We start from the raw sequence: 22,983 nt of genomic DNA, 5'->3' as shown, positions 1-22,983 counted from the left end.
TACCTTGACATATATAAACATATAGCTAACAAAAGTGTTCAACTTGATTAGCCATTTTCAACTGAAAATGTCAAAACCTTTCCAGATAAGTGCAGGGTGACAGCTGGGCTCAGCTCTTCTTAAGCAAGGTAGACCCTGAGGAGGGTGGGGTGGGGGAAAACAGCTATCCAGAGTGTTGTCAGAGCCATGGTGAACCTACAGTTTCCCACTTAGAATTAAGGGTCACAAAAATATAGCTAATTATAATAAAAGTTATTTTCCTTAAGGGGTGTTATTGCCAGTCAATCCTGTTTTCCAGATGTTTAGATCATCAAGGGCCTGTTTATATTTCAATATTACATTACCATCTGTTGGTTACAAAAAGAGAGGGATAACCGGCAAGTTAAACCTTCCAAACATTACTTTGCAGAGCTGCCGGAAATTCCCAGCAGGAATAGTCAAAAAACAAACATCATCATTTTACTTGAACAAAGTATAGATTGGGAGCTACTAAACCAGATAACATGAAAATCAAAATCAGCTTTAGCAATAAACTAACAATTCAGTTTTTCCCTTGGTCATTTAAGGTCACTTTTAGAATCTGAAGGTCTCCATGAAACATTCTTCCCTTGCTGAACCTTAGGATATTTTGCATGATGTTCAAATGCACTCATGATTGTATTTTGTAAAAATGAGCATCATATATCATTTGGACCTTCCAGAGTCCTTTAACTCTTAGTTCATAATATTTAGCTTCTCAATGCCAAGAGCCAGTATTCTGGCTTGATTTGAATAAAAAAAAGCCCCAAGGAAGGTGTAATCATTCTGACTACACGCTAGGGACAGAGGACACTGGCACTCCCATCTTTCATGGTATGGTGGGCACGGTGTCAGGAAACCTGTTTGCTAACTCACCCTCCGTTCCTTTAGAGCGAGTCCGCAGCGTTTTATCTTCAGCTTCTGCATCCATCTGTAACATGAACACAAAGTTCTGAGGTCATGCCTTTGACATTGATGAAAATACGAAAACATGCAGTTAGAAGTTCTGAAGGTCACTGTGAAAAACAGAGTGCCCTTCCTTGCCCTTGAATCCCATTCTGACTCTCTGGGGAACTGATTGTGACTGCCCTCAAATACTACTAGTTTAAGAGACACATCTACAGATGCTGGAAACCAGAGAGAACAGCAACAAGAAGGCTGATATCCTTGCCCACAAGTGTTTTTAAGTGTTTCAAATGTATAGTGATTAAAAAAAAAAAAAGACTGATTACTGTGGTTATGAAAGGGATAAAACCTCAAATGCTAAATCAAAATATTTCAGATGGATTTATTAAAATCTGATTCTTTTACATTTATAGACCCTTCCCTATACATACTTCTTTCTAAGGAAAAATAACTGTCTAAATAGGCAACTTGAAGCCAAACTCATGTAATTCCCCTAGAATGAGAAAATTCTATCAACAAAACCTATATTTACACCCCAAATTCCAAAAAAACCATACTGGTTATAATCATCTGAATGTAAACAGAAAGTGAAGGTCTGTGGCAATATCAAATTTCCATCATTACTAAATATTTTAAATGCAATCAAATACATTATCAAAGGGATGCAAAGACTTTCAAGGCACTTTAGTTTCATGGACTCTGACTTGAAGACATCTATCCATTTCACTAGAATCTGCTCATCATTCTCTTAGTTTAATTCACTTCTGTACGCTGTTAGAAAGAATTCTTAAATATAAATAAGTTGTTGTGTCCATTGAAAATAAGAGGCAGGCAGAAGGCGCACTCCGTGGCTCCCATCCTTAAATCCTGACATGAGCAGAGAGGCAGTGTGACTGCCATGGTAATGGGAGCTGCGTCTCTGCTCTCTGAGGCTAGGTTGTGATTGAAGGCACTGACCTGCCATAGACTTATAATAGGGGAGCAGGTGTGGCAATGATGGACTTTAATTTCCTTTAATAAACCTTTTATGTGCCACACTTTTACTGCCATTCGACGCTCTCCAAGGTCCTGCACATAATAGGTTCATTACTTTTGATTACTATAGTCTATTGAGACAAACAACTCCAGAACACACTATATATTATGTTCAGTTAAACCAATATAGAGTATTTATCCATTGTGCATTTTTTCACCTGCAACACTACAGACGAAATTAACGACACCTCTCGTAAGCTAAAACTATTAAAACCACCAGAACTCTTTTGTCATTGCTTCATAATAAACACCATACCAATCGTTGAACTGCTTTTTAAATTAGCAAACAAAAAGTGTTCACCACTTTGGTTGAACAGCAGTTGCTTTCGTCTAAATAAAATGGTTCATTGTTATGAATATTTTAAAACTACACAATAAGAGAAAACAACAATAAAACAGAGGTGATTTTTTCCCCCTGTCAATTTTCCTTCTTTTAAAACTGCACGAGTTTACGACAAATATGACACTGCCTAAGATTAAAATGGCTTGGTTTACTCAGGATGGTGAGTACTGCCTTGTGAAATCCCCCTCCTCCAGGGAACATCCCTGTTTCATATAAAGTGGCTCAACTCATGCAAGGCCCTTCCGTGTGCTACACAAATAACTAGATTAAGAGAGATCAGTAGCATGTGAGGGTTAAAAAGATGAAACCCATCAAATATTTCTGAGGAAGCTATTCCCACGGGAGAGCATCCACATAACACAAGTCTATCATCCTGCCACATGGGTGCTATTAACTCTCCCCAGCCACCTAAAAAAAAAATACCCCCCCCCCAAAAAAACGGGGAGGTTGAGTTCCATGAGTTTCTTACTAAAACCGAAGCACACATTGCAAAGGATGCCAGAAGTTATACATAAAAGTTTCAGACACATACTCAAATGCAACCTTTTTTCTAATAACTTTTAACTAGATTCTATTTTGCAGTTCCTCTATTCAAGGGTCTGAGTCTTGTCTCCACTCCATGCAACCATCTCCACATTAAAGTCCTTGGAAGGAATGCATAAATATTCATGGACCTCCCCATGAATGTGCTTGGAATGCTGGTCTCATAATTGTATTTTGTTAAGCTATTGTTCTCCTGTTGGTGTAGCACATTCACCCTCTATAAACATTTAAAAACTGATAAGTCATTCATAAAACTAAGTTTTCAAATTTAGCTTGTGGGCTGAGTAAGAGTAAAATAGATCAAGGCCATTATTTATGAGCTATCTATTTCACCTTCATTCTGTCCTTCATAACTGGGGAACAATAATTACTAAGTTTAGTTTCTAATCATGTATCAGACATCTAAAGCATATGTATTTTTATTTTTAGGGGTGGGGAATTTAAACGTTCATGAGAGGGTTTTCTCTCCTCATCCACCCTAACTCAAAAACAGGTCTTTGTTCCTGTACATAGAAGTAGAAAATTCAAAGTATTCTTAATTTGGATTATTTCCATGAGTAAATTGCCAATGGAAAGACTTTATTTTCATAAAATGAACCCTTGTCTTCAAAGGTACCTTGTTCAGGTGGTGAGTCATTCAAGGTAGAGATTTCTACTTCAGTACCTATCTCAAGACCCAGAGTTAGGGGTCAATTATCATACTTTCTAATTCTTCCAGAATGATAGAAGAGTCACAAGTTCATGGTATGGTTCAAGAAAATGACCTAAACAATACGTATTGCAATCTTGAATATACCACTTCTTAGAGAGTTTTTTTTTTCCACTTCAAAAGAATGTTTAATTATCTATATTGCTTACCACCCCCCACCCAATAGTTTTGAAAAGACTGCAATTAACTTTGTAAACTTTGAGTTATTCCTTTTCTTGATTGGAAATTTTATTTTTTAAAATCTTGTCCTTCTCCAGATTTCATAGTTTAAGGATGAGAACAATAGAATATATAGGCCGAGATTCCTATAATGAGCTCTTACTGGCTTTCACAATCCAGTTCTCAGCAGGGATAAGAAGACTGAAGTTGACCTTTGTTATTCTAATTTTTCCTGATCTGTAACACTTACTTTAAGAAAAATCTCATTTAACCTACAAATATGGACATATTGTATATAGTATTTAAATAGAAAGAAGAAAAAAAGTATTCTTGCTCAGCATTTAATTCATAATAAAGTCACAAAGAAAATTTTTAAAAAGGCTTCATGTTTCAGTTCTCCAGGGGAAAGAAGTGAACACATGAAAAAAATTGCAAGAGGGAAAGAATTTTATAAAATACCAAATGTCAAAAAGCAAAATTTGGAGGAAGGATGTGCACAAGAATTAGAAATGGAAATAAGTAGATTTGTAGTGAAGAAGAAAACCTGACCTTAGAATAACATGAACTATTTAGTTGAATGTGGAAAACTCCCATTTAACATCTTTATATACTTATAAACCTATATTGAAGTGTACAAAGTGGTTTCTGAATTACTTGTACTTGCCCATCCTTTTTTTTTACATCAGGGGCATCAAAGAGTTCTCTTTCTTGTTACCCCAGGCCACAGATCTGGGATCTTCTTTGGGGCTGAACAGAAAGTTTCAGAATTGCTTCTTTGTGGAGGAAGAGATTCAAGAAGCAATATGTAAAACTCAAAAAATCAATTTTGATTTCATTCATGCAAGCCTCTTACTGGTATTCAATTCCTTTATATTTTATTTTTCACTCAAAATTCTATTTTAATCTAATGACAAATAAGTAAATAAATAAAAATTTAAAATGAGGTGATGCACACCTATAATCCCAGTGGCTGGGAAGGCTGAGGCAAGAGGATCACAAATTTGAGGTTAGGCTGGACAACTTAGTGACACCCTGTCTCAAAATATAAAAGGGCTGAGGATGTAGATTAGTAGTAGAGCATCCTGGGTTCAATCTCCAATACTGAACCAACAAACAGACAAACAACCCCTATCTCTCCAAATAAATATGCAATCGCTTCTTAAAAACTGGGTAAAACAAATTCCTTGGTGATATTGAGGTTTTTTTCTCCTTTCAGCAGAACTCTGTACAATGACCTCAACATATATTTATAAGACGCATTTACTAATAGTCTTGAGTTTTTAATATTTGTAGAAGAAGTCCTGGTGATCATGTTTTGAAGGCACTCTTGGAAAACCCTTACACAATTCATCGTAATGCTGTCTAGTTAGTTCATGCGGAGACTTCTAATTTGAGAAGTCCTTTGCATACACTGAACTTGCAGTGATTTCCCCTCTTCAGCAGATTTCACTGTGTGCTTCTCCTGAGACATTTGCATTGGCACTGTGCTTTTGTATGTTGTAGAACATCATTCTTGTGAGATATTCTTTCAGTCCTGAGGAACTCATGGCAATGGTGAGAGGAAGTTCTGTGGCTGCCGAGAAAAGGTTCTAGGATCTTCTCCAGGAGGAACACTTTTTCCTCAGTGGATACTTTTCACAAATGAAGTCACAAAAAATGAGAAAGAGAAACCCAGGAAGCAGGAAAAGGCAATTTTCAAAATGAAGCAACTAGATGATGCCATTATGTTGGGATGAAATTTGTCCAGATTGAGGAACAAAGGACCCTACATCGAGTGACCTTTCTTTTGATAATGCTGGCCTCAATTTGTTCTAAACATAGCTTTGGACCAGCCTAAAATGGTAGGCAAGATGCTTACCTGTCACATAAGCAAAAATTATGGGGAAATGAGCTTCAAGGCTAAATGAAGGAGAATGTTGACTTTTGGAGAGCAAGGTTAATCTAGAATGTTTAAGTTTGTTTTTTTCTCTGCTCTTACTCTCTTTAATTTTTTAGTTTTAATATATTTATCCATTACTCAGGAAGAATAGGAGTACATTCAAAAAATAAACTTTAAAAAATGAATCGTAACAAAAATCCTTTTTTAGGGGTTGGTGTTGTGGCTCAGTGGTAGAGCGCTTGCCTAGCATATATGAGGCAATGGGTTCAATTCTCAGCACCACTTATAAATAAATAAATAAATACATATATAAAATAGAGGTCCATCAATAACTAAACAATATATACTTAAAAATTCTTTTTTTAAAAAAATACCACCCATGATGACATCTGTAAATTTTTTGAACTTTCCATCCTTTGTTTGGGGCACACTATTATTGATTTCAACTTTCTGTGCCTGCATGTCTCTTACTGTACTGTCTTTAATCTCTGTATAAATGCTGGTGAATTCAATGTTGTATATGCTTTAGATTTTTGATAATTCTCCTTATTTCTCCTAATTCTTCTTATCTCCCATGAATACAAACCTCAAGGATGAAGCAGATTCAGTCTGCTATCAGATTAAGTACATACAATTCCCTGGGAAACGTTTTGTTTGTTCTACCTGAGAGCCTCATTCATGCACATTATCCACAGATGAGATGCTTTTCAAAGAGAACTTTCTAGAGTCACTGGGCAAAAAAGACATCTTAGACCCGAGACAAGCTTGGGTACTGTTACAAGGAGGTGGATTTATTTTGACTCTTCCTTCTGATTTCTGAGTTGTCACTGCTGTTGTAGACTTTGTCCTGTAACTTTGTACAACTGGCAATGCTGAATATAAACCAAAGCCATATGTTTGTGTCCTTTTGCCAAACGACTCCAGTAAATAGTTCTATTATTCCCTTAGGTAACCAATGTGTGCCAAGGATTTCTATTAGTTGCCATACCATGGCCTCAGAGTCACAGCTTTGTGACATTAGGGGGCAATCACCAGCTTTATGTTTCAGGAGATTTCTTTATATATATATATATATATATATATATATTTTTTTTTTTTTAAATATGCCCTGTTTAAAAATAGGGCAAGTAACCCACTAAGAGGGCCTTTGAATTTTTTTCTTGCTGATAGTTTGAGATGCATCTGTTATAAAATATGTGTTAGAAAATAAGCTTCATCCTAAAGGGATACGTTATTTTAAATAGATTTTTCCCAAGGACTATTGAACTTTTTACTTTTTACTGTTTGTAGGAATTAATTGCAGATGTCATGTATAGAGCTTTAAAATAGTCACCTGTTTTAAAATCTTGCTTTTCAAATATCTTATAATTGCTCTTAGTCTTTAAGCAAACAAATTTCTAATACAAATGAATTCAAACTGGATCTTTAAAACTATTTTAACAATGAACTTTTCTTTAAGGACAAACATACATGAACAAATAACACATACCAACCAATATGCAAAAGGGTTTCTTCAGAGAATTTTACCTGTTCAGTAGTTTAAAATATTAAGTTGACTGTGCTTAGAACAAAAATCACAATTCTAAATTGAGCATTAACAAAAGTTCAAAATCAAATTCACAGAGATGAAACAGTGTTGAAGAGGAGAGCCTTTATATAAATTCTTTAATTGATCTCATTTTCTTTCAGTATATCTACTTCTTAATAAATAGAAAATGTAGCCATACCGCTCTCTTTCTCCAGTAACTTGTAAACAATTCAGTTCACCCTGCTCCGTCAAAGAGACTCAATGTCTTTGTCCAATTTAGTGAGAAAGCTTGAAACTCATTCTGTTAAGAGGAAAAAATAAAAGAAGGAAGGAGTAAGTGTCTGGACAAATTAATAGAAGAGTAATAATAAACATTGCAATGAAAAACAATGAGTTGACAATTTGGTTGGATTATATTACATACTTGGTACTTTGGATTATACTAAAAACTTGATAGTACATATCAATCAGAAAAAAATATTTTTACATTATATATATATATCAGGTCTTCTATTTAGTTGAGAAATTGGATAAGGGACTCTCTATTATTATTATTATTATTATTAATTATTATTATTATTTTATGATGCTGGGGATCAAACCTAGGGCTCTTTACATGCTAAATAGATGTTCAACCACTGAGCTATATCCAGCTCTATTATTGTTATTTATTTTTTTAGTGGTGCTGGGGATTGAACACAGGATCTCACATGTGCTAGGCAAAGCATCCACCACTGATTACATTCTGAACCCTAGTATTTCTATTATTTTCATTTTTAACCACCAAAAAGAAAAACTTGAGACTAGATTTGCTCAAGAAATCACAAAATACAAAATATAACCTTTTGTTACTTAGACTTTTCTAATGAGGCCATCATAAAATGCTACTGATCTTTTGGCAAGTGTTTTAACTTGCTTTCCAAGGCAACAATTCACCCTTGGTTTACTTGGTTATCAGTCACAATGCACAGAGCTGCATCCCCTCTATTTGGCCCCAGGGATGGAAACAGAATCTGTTTTCAGAGGCCATTGGCCCTTGAGAAAAAACTTTGAAATTCCATGTAGTGTACTCAACACGCACAAGACAGCCTGTTTATAGCAATGTTATAGCAATGCCACGTATACAGATACCACAGGCTTTAAATGTTTATGGCTGGCAGTTCTGGAATTTTAAAACATAAGCCACCAACCTTCCTTTCAGAAGATTTCTGTCATCTGGTCTTTTACCCCTTGCAGTATACTGAAGAGCCCCGCCTCTGAAGCATAGATGTCTGTGTTACTTGTAGTCTTTGACCAGACATGAAGCAGATGCTTCGTCAACCTAAGTCTGCAACTGTAGTTCCTGGGGAAACATGAAGATAAAAACTCTCATACAACATAACAGATTGCTGCACATGGTGTAACAACTGAAAAGTAGCAGAGGAGCTTGGGAATTCTTAGTTTGTGTTTGATTGTAACTTAAAAAAAAAAAAAAAAAGCTTTCTCTACAAATGTTTTTGGCCCTTTCTGCTGCACCCTCAGTTCAGAAAGAGTTGTGCAGCTCTCCACCTGCCTATTCCCTTTTGTTTGCCATACACTAACCTAAAACAAAAGATCCTGGAAAATAGTCACACTGGTGAACAAAGCTCTTTCTAAATCCTGAAAGTAATGGCTTTTTGTCTAATACCCTATCGTGTTATGTATTTATTAGCAATACATTTTCCATTTATTTTCTCAAAGATTGCCAATAAAGAATTGAATCACATAAGGGAGTAGCTGTAAAGCCTCTGAGTTCCCTAATGTCAAACTCATTAGCATCCGAATAAGCGCACAGCAGCACATCATCTGCACAATTGCAATTTTTTACTACTTTTAATAGCGTTTCTCAAAGGGCTCATTTTCAACTTTCTTCAGTGGTTAGTTGGGTCTCAGGGGAAAAGGAGCTTCCTGACGCTCACAGCTTCCACTCAACAACCCGGCCGTTTGCTGTCAGATGCATCAGCCCTCTGCCCTAACCCCATCTGCTGTGGCTCCCCTCCCTGGGGAGGAGGGTGGAGGCAGCACAGCTGAGATCGGCTTGGAGAAGTGTGCAGAGGGCATGGAGAAAATATAAGTTTAGGAATATGATTTGACACATAAGGGCTCAGGAAGTCGAAGCACACCAAAATACAAATGGGAACCAGGAGCCCTTCACGGGCTCTCATTCCAAGCGTCTGTCATAAACAACTCCACCCACCTGCTCTTTGGAAGGCCATTCTTGGCAGATACCAGAAGGAATCATCCACTGAAATGTCCCCTCTCCCCTCTGCACGTGTGCTATTATATCAGGAGATACCTTTAAAACTCCATTTTTATTAATTGCCTTTCTTTAATCTTTTTTTTTTTTCTGAAGATCTTAAATTGTTTTATAAAACTTAAGGGCTTAATAAAATATTCATGGGAAATACACATTTTTAAGATGGTTAACCCAAAACTTGGAAACCTGACCAAGTTCCCAAAACTTTCCAGGATGAACACATTTGCATGGAAATCCATATTTTTCTGAAACAGCAATCTTAAAAGATGAAACTATATGACAACCAAGGTGTTAGTAACCTAATGAGTTACACAGTTCTCAAGTGTGATCTCTAATCATAACTTGGCTTTATTTGTTACATATAGTCATCACCAAGTACTCCATTTTTCTGCTCTTCTATCTGCCAATAATTAAGGACTCTCAGGCCTTTATAGCTGCTTCATGGATGAGTACCTGCTTCTGAAAAAGACAGATCTTCAAACATATGATACAATGTAATGAATCTGCTGTGCTATTTTTTTTTAAACAGGAAAATACATCAAATTGTATTGAGTCAATGAGTGGGAAATGTCCTTGTTTCTATCCAGGATCCACAGGTCTCAGCCTCCCAGGTCAATGAGATTACAGGTGTGCACTACCACCCCTATAGTGAAATGATACATATGTCCACTGCATTCCTATAGACTGCAGGTCCACAGATTTACTTATCCCAAAGGATGAACTAATTTTAAAGATTCTCCAAACTAAACACAATGAATAATTTGGTGAACGGACAAATGAATTAATGTGAAATATATATAGCACTTATGGCTCATAATATAACTAATACGAGGTCATTGCCACCACCAATTTCCCAGTCTGCCTTCCAATGAAACCAGCCCATTTTTTCTCAGTCAGGCAGGAATTGCATGGCAGTTCTCTCTGAGGATTGGAATGTTAATACAATCTCCAAAGACCACTCACTGATTTAGTCTTTAGAAAGTAAACATAAGAATGCCAACATATTTACTTCAGAACTGCTATCCCTTGAACTCCTGTCTCCACAATTTCGAACAGTTTTAACCTCTCAATCACTGTTATTTGTTTATTTACTGGTATGAGGGACCTAGGAACACTATACATTCCTGGCCTTTTTTATTTTTGAAGCAGAGTCCAGCTAAGCTGTTGAGGCTGGCCTTTAATAATTACACTCTGATCTGATGGTGGAGGAGAAAGAGTCAATGATTGGGAAATATCCATGTTTCTAACCAGGATCTTCCAATCTCAGCCTCCCAAGTCACTGGTATTACAGTTGTGTACCACCATGCCCAGCTTGTTCTAACTTTAATATGTCACCAATTGTTCATTAGTTAGAATGATGAAAAGGGGGATTATCCTTGCCTGTTTCATTTTTTTTGAACAAGGCAAGTTTTTTACACTTCTAAGTTTCCATATTTGTTTTTATATTAATCAGTATTATAATTTAAGTTACAGCCAATTTTGTATCATATATGTACTATTATATTATATATCTCACATATATTTATATATAATCTTGATCATATCTTTATCTGGAAATACAATGGAATTCTCCAGTTTTCCATTTGCCGTTTGGCACCTTGAAATTTCTAAGATAATTTAAATCCTTTATTTTGGATTTTCAATATCAATGAACTGTAGAGTTGGTTTTTCCATCGTAGCAAGAGAGTCTATATTTAGAAAATGATGCACAAAATTTTTGTGAGACTACTCCTATTTAATATTTATGCTGTTGAAAATGACTTTCTTCTGCTTAGCTCCCTAGTTTATTAGGGAATGTGCTTCATTGGCTGGAGCAAATGAAAATAAAAATATTATTGAGTTTTATTTAAAATGTTTTAGGAAAAGAAAAATACTGCTTATTGGCCACAAGCTTTACTTTTACCACCAGCCCATAATTAGGTGCCTGCTCACAGTAGGAAGAGCTTCTGCAAAACTGGAATCACTCTGCAGGAAACACAGCTCACAGAGCAAAGTGGGTCAGGGGGATCACTTACTTTTAGGAAGGATGTTTCAGATTTTAAATCACTATATGTTCAATACAATGAAATTTTTTACATCGGCAATCAAATTGTTCCTCATGATCCACTTTTAATACTTTTGGCTTCCCTGAGTTATCTTTGAAGTTCAAATATGAATGAAACTTCTTGCAACTCAGAACAGTCACTTAGAAAGAAGAACAAAGTAAAATTTGTCAAACAATATACTAAATTTCCATTGATGGATTGAGTTGATTTTCACTGGTTTTTCCCAAATTTTTGAAATCTCTGCTCTGTAGAATTTTAAGTGCAAAGAGTGCTAGAGCAAGTTTGATCTGTTCCCAAAACAGGCAGTTTTTGCTTTGCAGACTGTCGAAGTTATCCAGAGCATCAAAATAACTTTCTGGTTTTCCACTGTGACAGACAGGAAATAATTGTACTTGCACTAGTAGGCATGATAGTATTTGTGTTTGTCCTTTCAGTCCCTGTAAAAATAAAATACAGATCTCTTCTCCTTAAAGTCTTAAACAATTCCAATAACTTATACAAGACCTATATTTCTCCTTGCAAGATTTTTAACTGTCACCTGATTTAAGTAACAAAATAGCCCTCAAAGATACTTAAAGCCTTGCTGTAATTAACATAACTGCATTTAGATGCCATTCATGACTGATAATTTCAACACCTTGTGGGAAAAAAAGTTGCATGCTGTAAACATTATAAACATATTCAAATAAGCTTAACACAATCTGCCATGCTTATTTCTGCCTAGATCATGGACCAGCGAAATGGTTAATGCAAATGGATTTATAATTTGCTTTGGGGGGCCAGTTTCTTCTCCTTATTTATTAGCCCAGCTGATGGGGCAGATTTGATGAGGCACTTCTGGAATAATTGAGTCATCACACAAAGAAGGCTGCTAGCATTCAGAGTGGTTTTATCAGCAGCAAGCAGGCCTGATTACTGACAATTACACTCTGATCCGGTGATGGAGGAGAAAGAGCCAACGAGTGGGAAATGTCCGTGTTTCTATCCAGGAATAATTTCTACATTCATTTTACATGCTAAGTGTTTCCTATCTCTGCATAATAAACTGTAAACAGGAATAGATGGCACAATGTCCCTTAATATTTCCTGGTAATGAAGACACAAATGTACAGTGAGTGCTGATAAATATAGATGAAACATAAGCTATTCTCCCAGTCTGTATTGTTACCTTTAAAACAAATGCATTTTTGTGGTAAAAGCATAATCATAGCTAATGCAAAAAAATGACAGAAGATTGAAACTGTCCTTGTAACTACATAGAAACTTTGTAAAAGTCCTGTTAATCACTGCTGCTTTAGAGGCTGGCGAGCTGAAGGTGAGATTCTAGAAACCACATCATTTTGTTTCTCAATAGTCAACTGTGAAGAACTCCTTGGGTTACACTCAGCAAAGGACAGCATGACAGTGACCTCCATTAACACTCACAGAAAGCACATCTCAATGCTCAACTGAGACGACGACTAAGCCGGCACAAGAAGACATCTTCCCTAGCATAGATTTCAATTCCCCTCCCATCAGGCCTTTCATCAAAATGTTGGTCATGAATAACAAAGTTAGACCAAAGGCTGCATGATCTATCACGTAGAGCTATGCATTGCTGTCTTCAGCGTAGTGTTTTAACCATTTATTTAGGACATGGTTTATTAACAAAACACCATAAGCAAAAAATGCATCTCACAGAGACATCTGGTTAAACTAGTTTCTCTCTTGACTCAGAATAGAGTTCAAATGCCCAGAGAAAAGCAGTGTCCAGATTTCTCAATGTGCTGCTGGATATTTTAGTGGCAACACTTTAATTTCCTGTAATATCGAGAGTTTCCTCTTTTAAAAAGCCAATCAGGTGTGAAGCCATGCATAATGAACCTGCCTGGGTCTGTTTGCTTAATCTTTTCTCTAAAGCCCCTTCCTGGCTTCCAAAGAAATAAAAGTTATTCGCTGTTCTCCTGCGGTAACTATGGAAACTCTGTTTTATTAAACTAACCACTTAACTTCAAGGCTTGTGTTGCAACTAAATGTGCTATTTTGAGTAAATCTATACTAAACAACCTTATAATGTCAAAACACTTTTAATAAAGTTCAAAGAGCACTTGTTGATTCAAAAATGAGGCTTTTCATTATGTAAAGGGAATTTTCTCTATTTAAGCTGTTTTATTATATAGATTGTCACACAATATCCTTGATATCCTTGGAAATTTTCCATTTTCCTTATCCAATTTTAAGAGGTTCTTTAGAATTTTTCAACAAGTCTGCTGTTTTTCTCAACAGTAACTGTTTGCTTTTCATTAACATCATTACTATATTCTGTAAATATGAATTAAGATAATAGAATATAGTCATTTATCTTCATTATCTGACTATGAATATGGAATGGGAGAATCTACTGAGGTTTACAAAGAAGACCTGCCTCAATCATTGAGGCCAATGTGGTAATAGAGTTTTGCAGGATGGTCCTTGGATTTTAATTTTTATAAATTAGGATGTTTAATATAGATTATTTTAATACAAGTATCTTTCTCTTAAAAATTTACTTATTATTGGTTCAATACACAGTTATTGAGTAGCAATCTATATGTTCCTCCATGCTAGACAGTAGACATAAAAAGATATATAAGACACAACTTTTGTCCTCAAGTACAAACCAGCAAGTGAGGATTCCAATAGGATGTGCAAAGTATTAGAACAGAGGAAACAAGAGCACAGACTTAGAAACGCTTCCAGATGATAATTACTGAAAAATTTATCCCTAGAGAGATTCAGAGAACTTTGACTAAAATAAATAAATGTCTCCAAAGACCAATTGAAAGGACACCAGTAGTCAGACTGGCTTGGTTTAAACAATGCATTAAAGCCATATTTTTATATAGTTACAAGAGGATCAAAGAGATAAGATGGTCGAATTAGACAGCTGAAATTAAATGTTTTGAACCTATTGATTTCCTTTGTAACTTTCCAAGGATTTTTTTTTCTTCAGTGTCAGAACTGTAAACTATGCCTGTGGAAATGCACTTTGTCATTCATGTTGCAGTGGAGACCACTGCCCAGAATCCTACATTCTAACAGTGTTCTGATTGGCACATTCATCTTCATTACTGTGTTCTACCTGATAGTCAACTTACTCAAGTCTATTTCCTTTTCCCAAGCCTTCGGTAGCCCCATGAGGGCTGTGTCATATGGACCTTTCGATGCAATGTAACTTTATGTCTATAGCAGTTGCTCAATTATTGCTGAATTTAATTGTAATAAAACCAAAAGATAATCCTTTTCAGGTGTTTGAATAATAGTTTATTAATTGGATTTTCATACAAAACATCCCAGATGTTGAAAAACCTGGGATACTATGGGTTTGCCACTTTTGTTACTAAGCCAGCTGAAGAGATTTTACAATTTTTTTCTTTCCTTATTTTGAAAATGTCGATCACAAAATGCAAAGGGGTGCAAGTGTGAAGAGTGACAGATCTTATGGTCAGATTTCCCCAATGTCTACTTTTACTTCATTTACATGAAACATGAAGGCAATTTAAATTGGCCCTTTTGTGGGAATAAAACCCAATGTAAAATAGAAATATGGTTTGTCTTATTTTTCCAAATTTGGAAAGAAAACTGTCTAGGAAAGCCTCCAACTCATTTAAACTCTATGTCATCCCTAGTTCTGAAAACCTCCCTTTTCTCTCTCAAAATTTGCCAGAATGTCCTGACTATTGTGCACTTACATTTTATTTTAAACCATGCATAGCCATATACTCCAAACTGATGACATTTGTATTGGGGAGAAAAATGGCACAGACATAAAGAAAAATATTCTCTTTCTTCCATCTTTTTATCAAAACAGAGAAATAATGCAGTACTTTCTAAATAAATACAGCTCATCTTTACCGAACACCTTCACATTTGCATTCTCTTATACCTTCTTTGAATATTTGTCCTTTACAATCATGTCAGGCCTATGGGAAGACACATGTAAAAAGGGAAGCTCAATAAGATCACCACCTTCTCCTGTGTTCACAACAGTAGCAGGAGGTAGAACAAGGATTCACACAGCACCCATCTGCCTCCACGTACTAAGCTCTGTTTCAGAGGCAGAGGTGTGTCCTTCCACCCCTGCATACTCCTGGATATTCTCACTCACGCTCAGCTCAATGCACACTCACTACAGGGTGTGATCAACCATGTACACATTTGCACCTCTCATGATATAGGCACTATGTTTAAAAAAATATGTAGAGAATTTGGGGTGGCGGAGGGGCAGTAGTATCACAAAGTAGAAAGTAAAAAATCTCTGGGTCGGCCATAACCATCATTCAGGATCCACAGAATAACTATTTCAATTTCTACAGAATATCCATTTTGGTTTCTTAAAAATTTTTTCTTGGGGCTAGGGCTGTGGCTCAGTGACAGAGTGCTTGCTTAGCACTTGTGAGGCACTAGGTTTGATCCTCAGCACTGCATAAAAATAAATAAAAGTATTCTGTCCAACTACAATAACAACAACAAAAAATTTTTCTCGTCATTCAAACACAGGAAATTCTTCACAGAAAATTCTTCATACGTTTGTGTACTGCTCTCTGTAAAATATATCCCATCTCTTGGTTGACCTCTTTTATTTATTAGTTTTCTATTGCTGCTGTAACAAAATTTTCAAACTTACTGGCTTAAAACACTCCAGACTTATTATCTTACGGTTCTGGAGGTCATCTGGTATGGTCTCACAGCCTGAATTCCTTCCTGGGAGGCTCAGGAGAGTTCATTTGCTTGCTTGTTTGGATTATTGACAGATTCCAGTTCTTGCTCTTACAGGGCTGAGGTCCCTGTTTTCTTGTTTACTCTAAACTGAGAGCCATTCCCACCCTTTAGAGAACCCTGCATCCTTTTGGCTCATGGTCCCTGTTTTCCATCTTCATAGTTGGCAATGGTGGATTGGGCACACCATAGCTCCCTGACTCATTCTGCCTTTATCTTAAGGGCCATGGGAACAGTTAGGCCTTTTTGAATAATCTAGGGCATTCTCCCCATCTTAAAATTCTTCATTCATTGCTGCACAAGGTAACACAGTCACAGGTCCCAGGGATTAGGACAGGGACATCTTGCTGGGATGGGGGAGGTGGGGCATTATCTTGTTTATCACATTCTTTAGTCACTTATGTGAATTCTCAGTGTCTTAAAGCACTAATGTTCTTCATTATCAGATATATGAAGACCTACGTCAAGATGAAAATATACAAATATAGCCCAAATTACCACAAAGATACCAATGTTTAACGAGTCAAACATCATTGCTGGTCCTCTGAAATTAATTTCCTTAATCTCTCAGATTTTTGAAGGACAATGAGAAATTTGGGATTTAAGGGGGGAAAAAAGAGAGAAAAGAAACGTTTGGGACTACTTCTCTTTGAGGGGAAAGTTTATTTTTAAACAGTCTTCACTTACCTTCCCTAACAGCTATTGGTTTAGAACTGGAGAGCGTCCATTGCTTCAGAGAAGCATCATCCGAGAAAATATGGGGGGGGGGGGGACAGAAAAAACTTGATTAAATGGCAATTATCTACATCTTATTAACTATATAAAATAATCCTTTTAAGTAATTTACTGACTATCAGAATATGGGTTGGGGTACTACTGATCTTCAATAGTCAGACATAATATTATCTGAAAGAACTCTCTCTTAACAAGAAAAACAGGTGTCTACTGTTATCAGAAAATGCTTTTTAGATTTGAGCCCTTTTGTATATAAGTACATTTGAGAACCTTTTCTAAGGACACACCTGAGAGTGAAAGTGAATTATCAATGACAGTCTTTCAAAAAAAAAAAAAAAAAAAAAGAATCAGTGGTTTAACACTAATTTCTAATCAGATCCTACAGAAAGGAACAGCCCGCACGGCAGCTGTACTTTTCCCAGGGTTAATTACCTTTCACTGCTCTCTACTAATGAGTCAGCTGTTCCTGTCATCGCACACTACACTGGTTCATCTGGAGCTCTAGCTGTGGACAAACACAGGAGTGACAGTCCTATTTACATATGGGGGGGTGGTTGTGCAAAGATTTCAGAAGGATTTTTTTTTCAAACCCTTTAATGCTCATGTGTTTCCATAATAAAAATATTTTTTACCAATAAGGTTTTACTTGGTCAAATATTCTTTGCCTGCCAGGTCACAGGGTTCACTACCAGGAGATATAAAGTGATGCAGAAGCCTTGGAAAGAGGCGAACTTTATCACCTTCACAGAAAGCTTTGTCTCCTGACCCCTCAGCACCATGACAATCACCTTATCCAGATGAAAGATGGAGAGCCTCGGAAGTTTGCAGCTTCCTTCACTAATAAAAATACTCTCTTAAAAAATTCGTATGACAGAAAATTAAATTCAAAGATAGAAAACAACCTAAAAGAAAAAAAAAACTCTCAAAATAGCTTTGTTTGTACATAAAAAGCTAATTAGAGAACTGAAAGCTTAAAAACACAGATCGAAAAAATGCTTTTTATAAACATCTAGATCATTGTTGGATATTACATATGTGTACATGTGCATGTATACATGTGTAATAGATGATTTTTTTTACCTAGATAAGAGCTCTTTTACACTTTGCTTTCCATCTCATGATGTAAATATAGTACATCCTTATGTAGTTTTGAACACTGTAGCCAAGAAGTTTATACTCATCTTTCCTTTTCTTTACTCCAGAGGAGGCAGACAGGGATATACAAACAGTAAAGTTTTGATGAAGTTCTACTCTGAAAGCTTCCAAAATGCCTCTGATTAAGAATACTCTCCCACTGGTCAGTTCCCAGCTCTAAACCTTAAAAACTCAAATCAATGGTTCTCAGGTTTTCATATGCTTCAGGATCAGCTGGGTATCTTGTTAACAGATAGGTTCTAATGCTGACACTCAAGGTCCCACTTGACGTGGTGCATTTCTCTAAGGGTCTGGGTGCTCTTGCTGATTCAAGCATAGGCCATGCTGAATAGCAAAGTAACGGAGCAGGCTCTCAAAGTAGTGGTTCTCAAGCATTAGCTTGCACCAGAATCATTTGCAGGACTTATTAAAGTCCAAGTGAGTCCATAGTTCTGAAATAAGGCCCAAGAATCCGCATTCCCAACAAGTTTCCAGGTGATTCTTGTGCTGATGGTTTGGGTAACCAGACTTTGCCTCAACTATTCACTATTAGCTACACTGAAGCATCTCAAATCCCAAAGGCTAACTACTCTGCATCCACATGAAACAGAAGCACTTCCACTTTATTCTAGAGCCATTTATTTGCTCTGGTTTTACTACTTCATGATAGAAAGGAACAGATAAAAAGTCAATGTCTGGCTCATCATTGAAGTACATTCTGAGAACCACTTTATAGCTTATTGAACTTGATCTTCCCTTCAGATAAAGCCATTCATGTCAAGAAAGAAACAGCAATTATGTACTTCTTCATTACAGGTGTCATTATCAAATGTAAGCTCACAAATTACAAATCTGAGACTTTGCACAATATTTAAATTTGCTGAAAGCAAATAAAATATGGAAATGAATTAATTATAATTATATCATAAAAACAAATTTAAATGTCAAGCAATGATGCAAATTTCCTTGAGATATTCAATGTTTTACCACCCCTAGTAAATTCTGACTTACTTTTTAAATTGTACAATGTGTTTCTCATACACACTGATATGTGAAGAATGTGTTATTTTTGCTATTTTGAAGAACACATTATCCTGAAAACTTCTTGGAGGATGGAAAAACCTTTCAGTCTAATACTAAAAATATAATCTGCCTTGTTTTTCATGTAAATATCTCAGCGCTAGGGCTCTCTTAAGGGCATTTTGCAACACTGGTCACGGGAACACATATTTTAGAAAGAGAGACGTAATAAGAGAAATTATAGAATGAAACATCTGCTGAATGTATTTTAGTAAAAAAATGGAAGGTGATTCTCAAACAGCAAGTTACTCACTGAGCAAAGTTAGACATGTTAGCATCGATCTGCTCAGGCCAGGAAAGATTATTTTGTGTTCTGAACTTATTTACCATCACTCCATTTAAGCTGGAGAATAGGGCTCTATGCACAACATATCAGTAAGCACATGAGAAAGATTTTAGAGAAATAAATGCCCCTTCTGAATTATTGTTTTGCTGTTCCACAAAGCTATTTTAAAAGTATCAATCTCATCAAAATGTAAGAAAATACCACAAGTAAGAAATTTGATGAATATCAGTGTACTAGAATGATGTTAATTAATTAATTAATTAACTTTGGTACTCAAATCTTTATTAAGCACCTATTCTCCTAGAGAAAAGGGGAAACTATGCCAATGGATAAAGTCCTCCGTGAATGGAGAGTGGTGTATGCCACTCTTAATAAAAAAGATATATTTTTTCTTTTTAGGAAAAATATTTCTGTTGTACAAATCAAGAGGCTACAAAATAAAAACCTTCAGTGATACATGGGTGCTGAATTTATTTCTTGATGACTTAGGGTGTCAACTGATGGATTTGATAAAAACTCTGCCCCAGAAGTACAAACATTAGGGTGCATAGCTACAGTGAAGAAGAATGCCTAAACCTCAAAATTTAGAATGGAGATACAATGTCATATTCTGAGCCTGGTGGATGTCAGGATCCTAACTGATCCCTTTCTTTGGGTGGTTTTAAAGAGTTATAATGAATCTGTCTATATAAAGCTGGTCATTGAACACCGGGTTTCCTGCTGTCTCACATGACCAATCAGAGGTTGGCACTGTCCTCTTGAGCCTCTTTGTCCTATGCTATCCAATTGCAGTCTATTATCTTCATTGGTTTTCATCAACCAATAGCTCCTCACTATATCACAGAGGCAGATTACTGAGGGAATCTGACCTTCTTGGTTTTCTTTTGAAGTTAAATTTTTATTCTGCTATTTTTGTTACATGTTGACAAATAATAACTGCATATATTTATGAGGTAAAAGCCATTCTATGATAAATGTATAAAAGATGGACTTACTGAATCAAGCTCATCAACATATCCATCAACCTCCAATTTTTATCATTTGATCATCTTGTCTAATTGAAACACTGTACCTTTTGGCCAACATCTTCCTTTTTTCCTGTCAACTCCCCAGTCTCTAGAAACCATCATTATGTTCTTTGCTTCTACGTGTTCAATCCTTCTTGGTTTTCCATCACATTATGTACCATTTGGCTATGTTAATTTTTTTCCAAAAAGGTATGTACAAAAGTAAAATGCCTTAGAAAAACTATGGAATCCCTGATTTTAAAGATCTAACTTACACATAAACGTATTTTCAAAATGAATGACAACAGTACTCATTAAAGGAAGACTTTGCTCCAGAGTGAGCTGGCTAGGTTTTCTTCATCTCATTAACTCCTCTTGCCCCAGCCTGAGCTCTGTGTTCTTAGAAGAAGCTTCACCTGCTCTGTCCCCACACCTGGACCACTGTTCCCATGTTCAGAACCCACTGCAGACTGGAGGCTCCTACAGGCAAGGACACCCCTCTCAGCTTCCCTTCCACAACTAGGGGCTCAGTCAGAGCACTGCATTTTTGAATGAGGACTGAATAATTACTAAGAAAAAAAAGGAAACTATGGTGAGGCCCCTGCCCCTGTGATATGCATTTTAGAAAAACAATGAATCAAATATTTATAAATAAAATGTACTAATATCCACAGTATAGAGCAAAAAGTGATGCTGGTGAAAACATTCAGTTTAGCATATAAGATTAATAAATGCAATGCTCAAAGTAGATAATATTATATCATTGATATTATATCTGGAAACTAATGAAATAGGAAAGAAACTTATGAATAGTTTACTTACAAATTAAAATTCATTTTACTAATTAAGAAAAACTGACAAAAGTATATGTAATACCACTATATTATAACACACATAAAACTATTAACTTGGATGCACAGGGGATGAGATGTTCACATTTTAAGTTTTGTCGTGAGCAGGTCAATAACATGTTAAAATTAGAAAAGTGACGGGATATTCAAAATGCAAAAAAACCCAAACAACAACAATAATAACAACAACAACAACAACACACACAAAAAAACCCCAGAACTAAGTGGGCAATTCTGAAGAACAAAATGAAATAAAAAGATATTTAAAAACATATAATATAATTTATCACAAACATTTAAATGAATGTACTGGGGGACAGAGAGACTTCAAATCAGACCATGGGGGTAGCAGGAAATAGTAGAAGATGCTTACAGTGATCCAAAGAAGGCAACAGGTAAAAATGAAATTACACGAGGTTTTCAGCAATGGTTGCAAGTAATTACACGATGCCTGACTCAGGCACTTGGACAAGGCTTCTTACGGTTATATTTTCTTACTTAAATCTCACCACAATCAAAGGAGGTGGACGTTATTATTCCCAACTTAAGGTGAGTGACCTTAGGTCATACTATTAGTAAGAGCTAACATTCAAATCCATGTCCAATGTCTGGGTTCTTCTTGCTCTGTACTCTGGCTTAAAGGGGAGTAGGAAGCTAGATACCTGAATGTCTTTTTCTGGGCAAATCACAGAAAGACCTACAATGAAGTAGTTCAGGAAATGAGAATGTGGGTGCTGCATTTAGACTGCAGATAGACTGGCTAGAATGTTGGAAAATCAGTAATAAGGGCTAAGTTAACAGAGACGTTGAAATATTGTAAACATCATAAAGCTGGCATGTTGGGGAACACAGTGACAAATGACCTGGGAAATGCTTTGTGAATAATTGGAGACCGTGAGCCCTGACCCAAGGTAGCAGAGTCAGAATGTGGACACTCTTATCACTAAGTTTGAATCCTAACCAACAACTTACAGCTCTGTGATCTCAGAACTGCATGTAACCACCCTATTTTTCAGGTTCCTCAACTGATAAAAAGGACAATAACACAACTGTCCCCTGGGCTACAAGGATTCCATCAGATGCAACACACAGAAGGAATGGCACATGATAGACAGTCAGTAAAATTTCAAGACCACTAAAGAGATCAGACCTTATACAAAGCAAAACTGGTATGTGTTCCACAAAGAACACCCCTGTGTGGTCAGGATAAGGATGTGTGTTGATGAAAGTGATTGAGCCTTTAGGTTTTTGCTTTGAGAGGAAATTCAGCAGCTTCAAAAGCTGAGGCAGGAGGATCACAAGTTCAAAGCCAGCCTTAGCCACTTAGTGAGGCCCTAAGCAACTTAGTCAGACCCTGCATCAAAATAAAAAATAAGTGGGGTAGGGAGGGGGAGCATGGGAGGAATAGATGAATTCTAGATAGGGAAGGGGGGTGGGAGGGAAAGGGAGGGGGCAGGGGATTAGCAAGGATGGTGAAATGTGATGGACATCATTATCCAAAGTACATGTATGAAGACTTGAATTGGTGTCAATACACTTTATATACAACCAGAGATATGAAAAATTGTGCTGTATATGTGTAATAAGAATTGTAATGCATTCCACTGTCATTTATTTTTTAAAAAATCAATAAAAAATATTAAAAAAGTAAAAAAAGGGCTGGGGATGAGACTCAGTGGTTAAGCAACTTTGGGTAATCCTTGGTACAAAAAA

Source organism: Marmota flaviventris, chromosome 15 (genome assembly GCF_047511675.1).
Source record: "Marmota flaviventris isolate mMarFla1 chromosome 15, mMarFla1.hap1, whole genome shotgun sequence".
NCBI lineage: Eukaryota > Metazoa > Chordata > Mammalia > Rodentia > Sciuridae > Marmota > Marmota flaviventris.
This window is presented reverse-complemented; position numbering follows the sequence as displayed.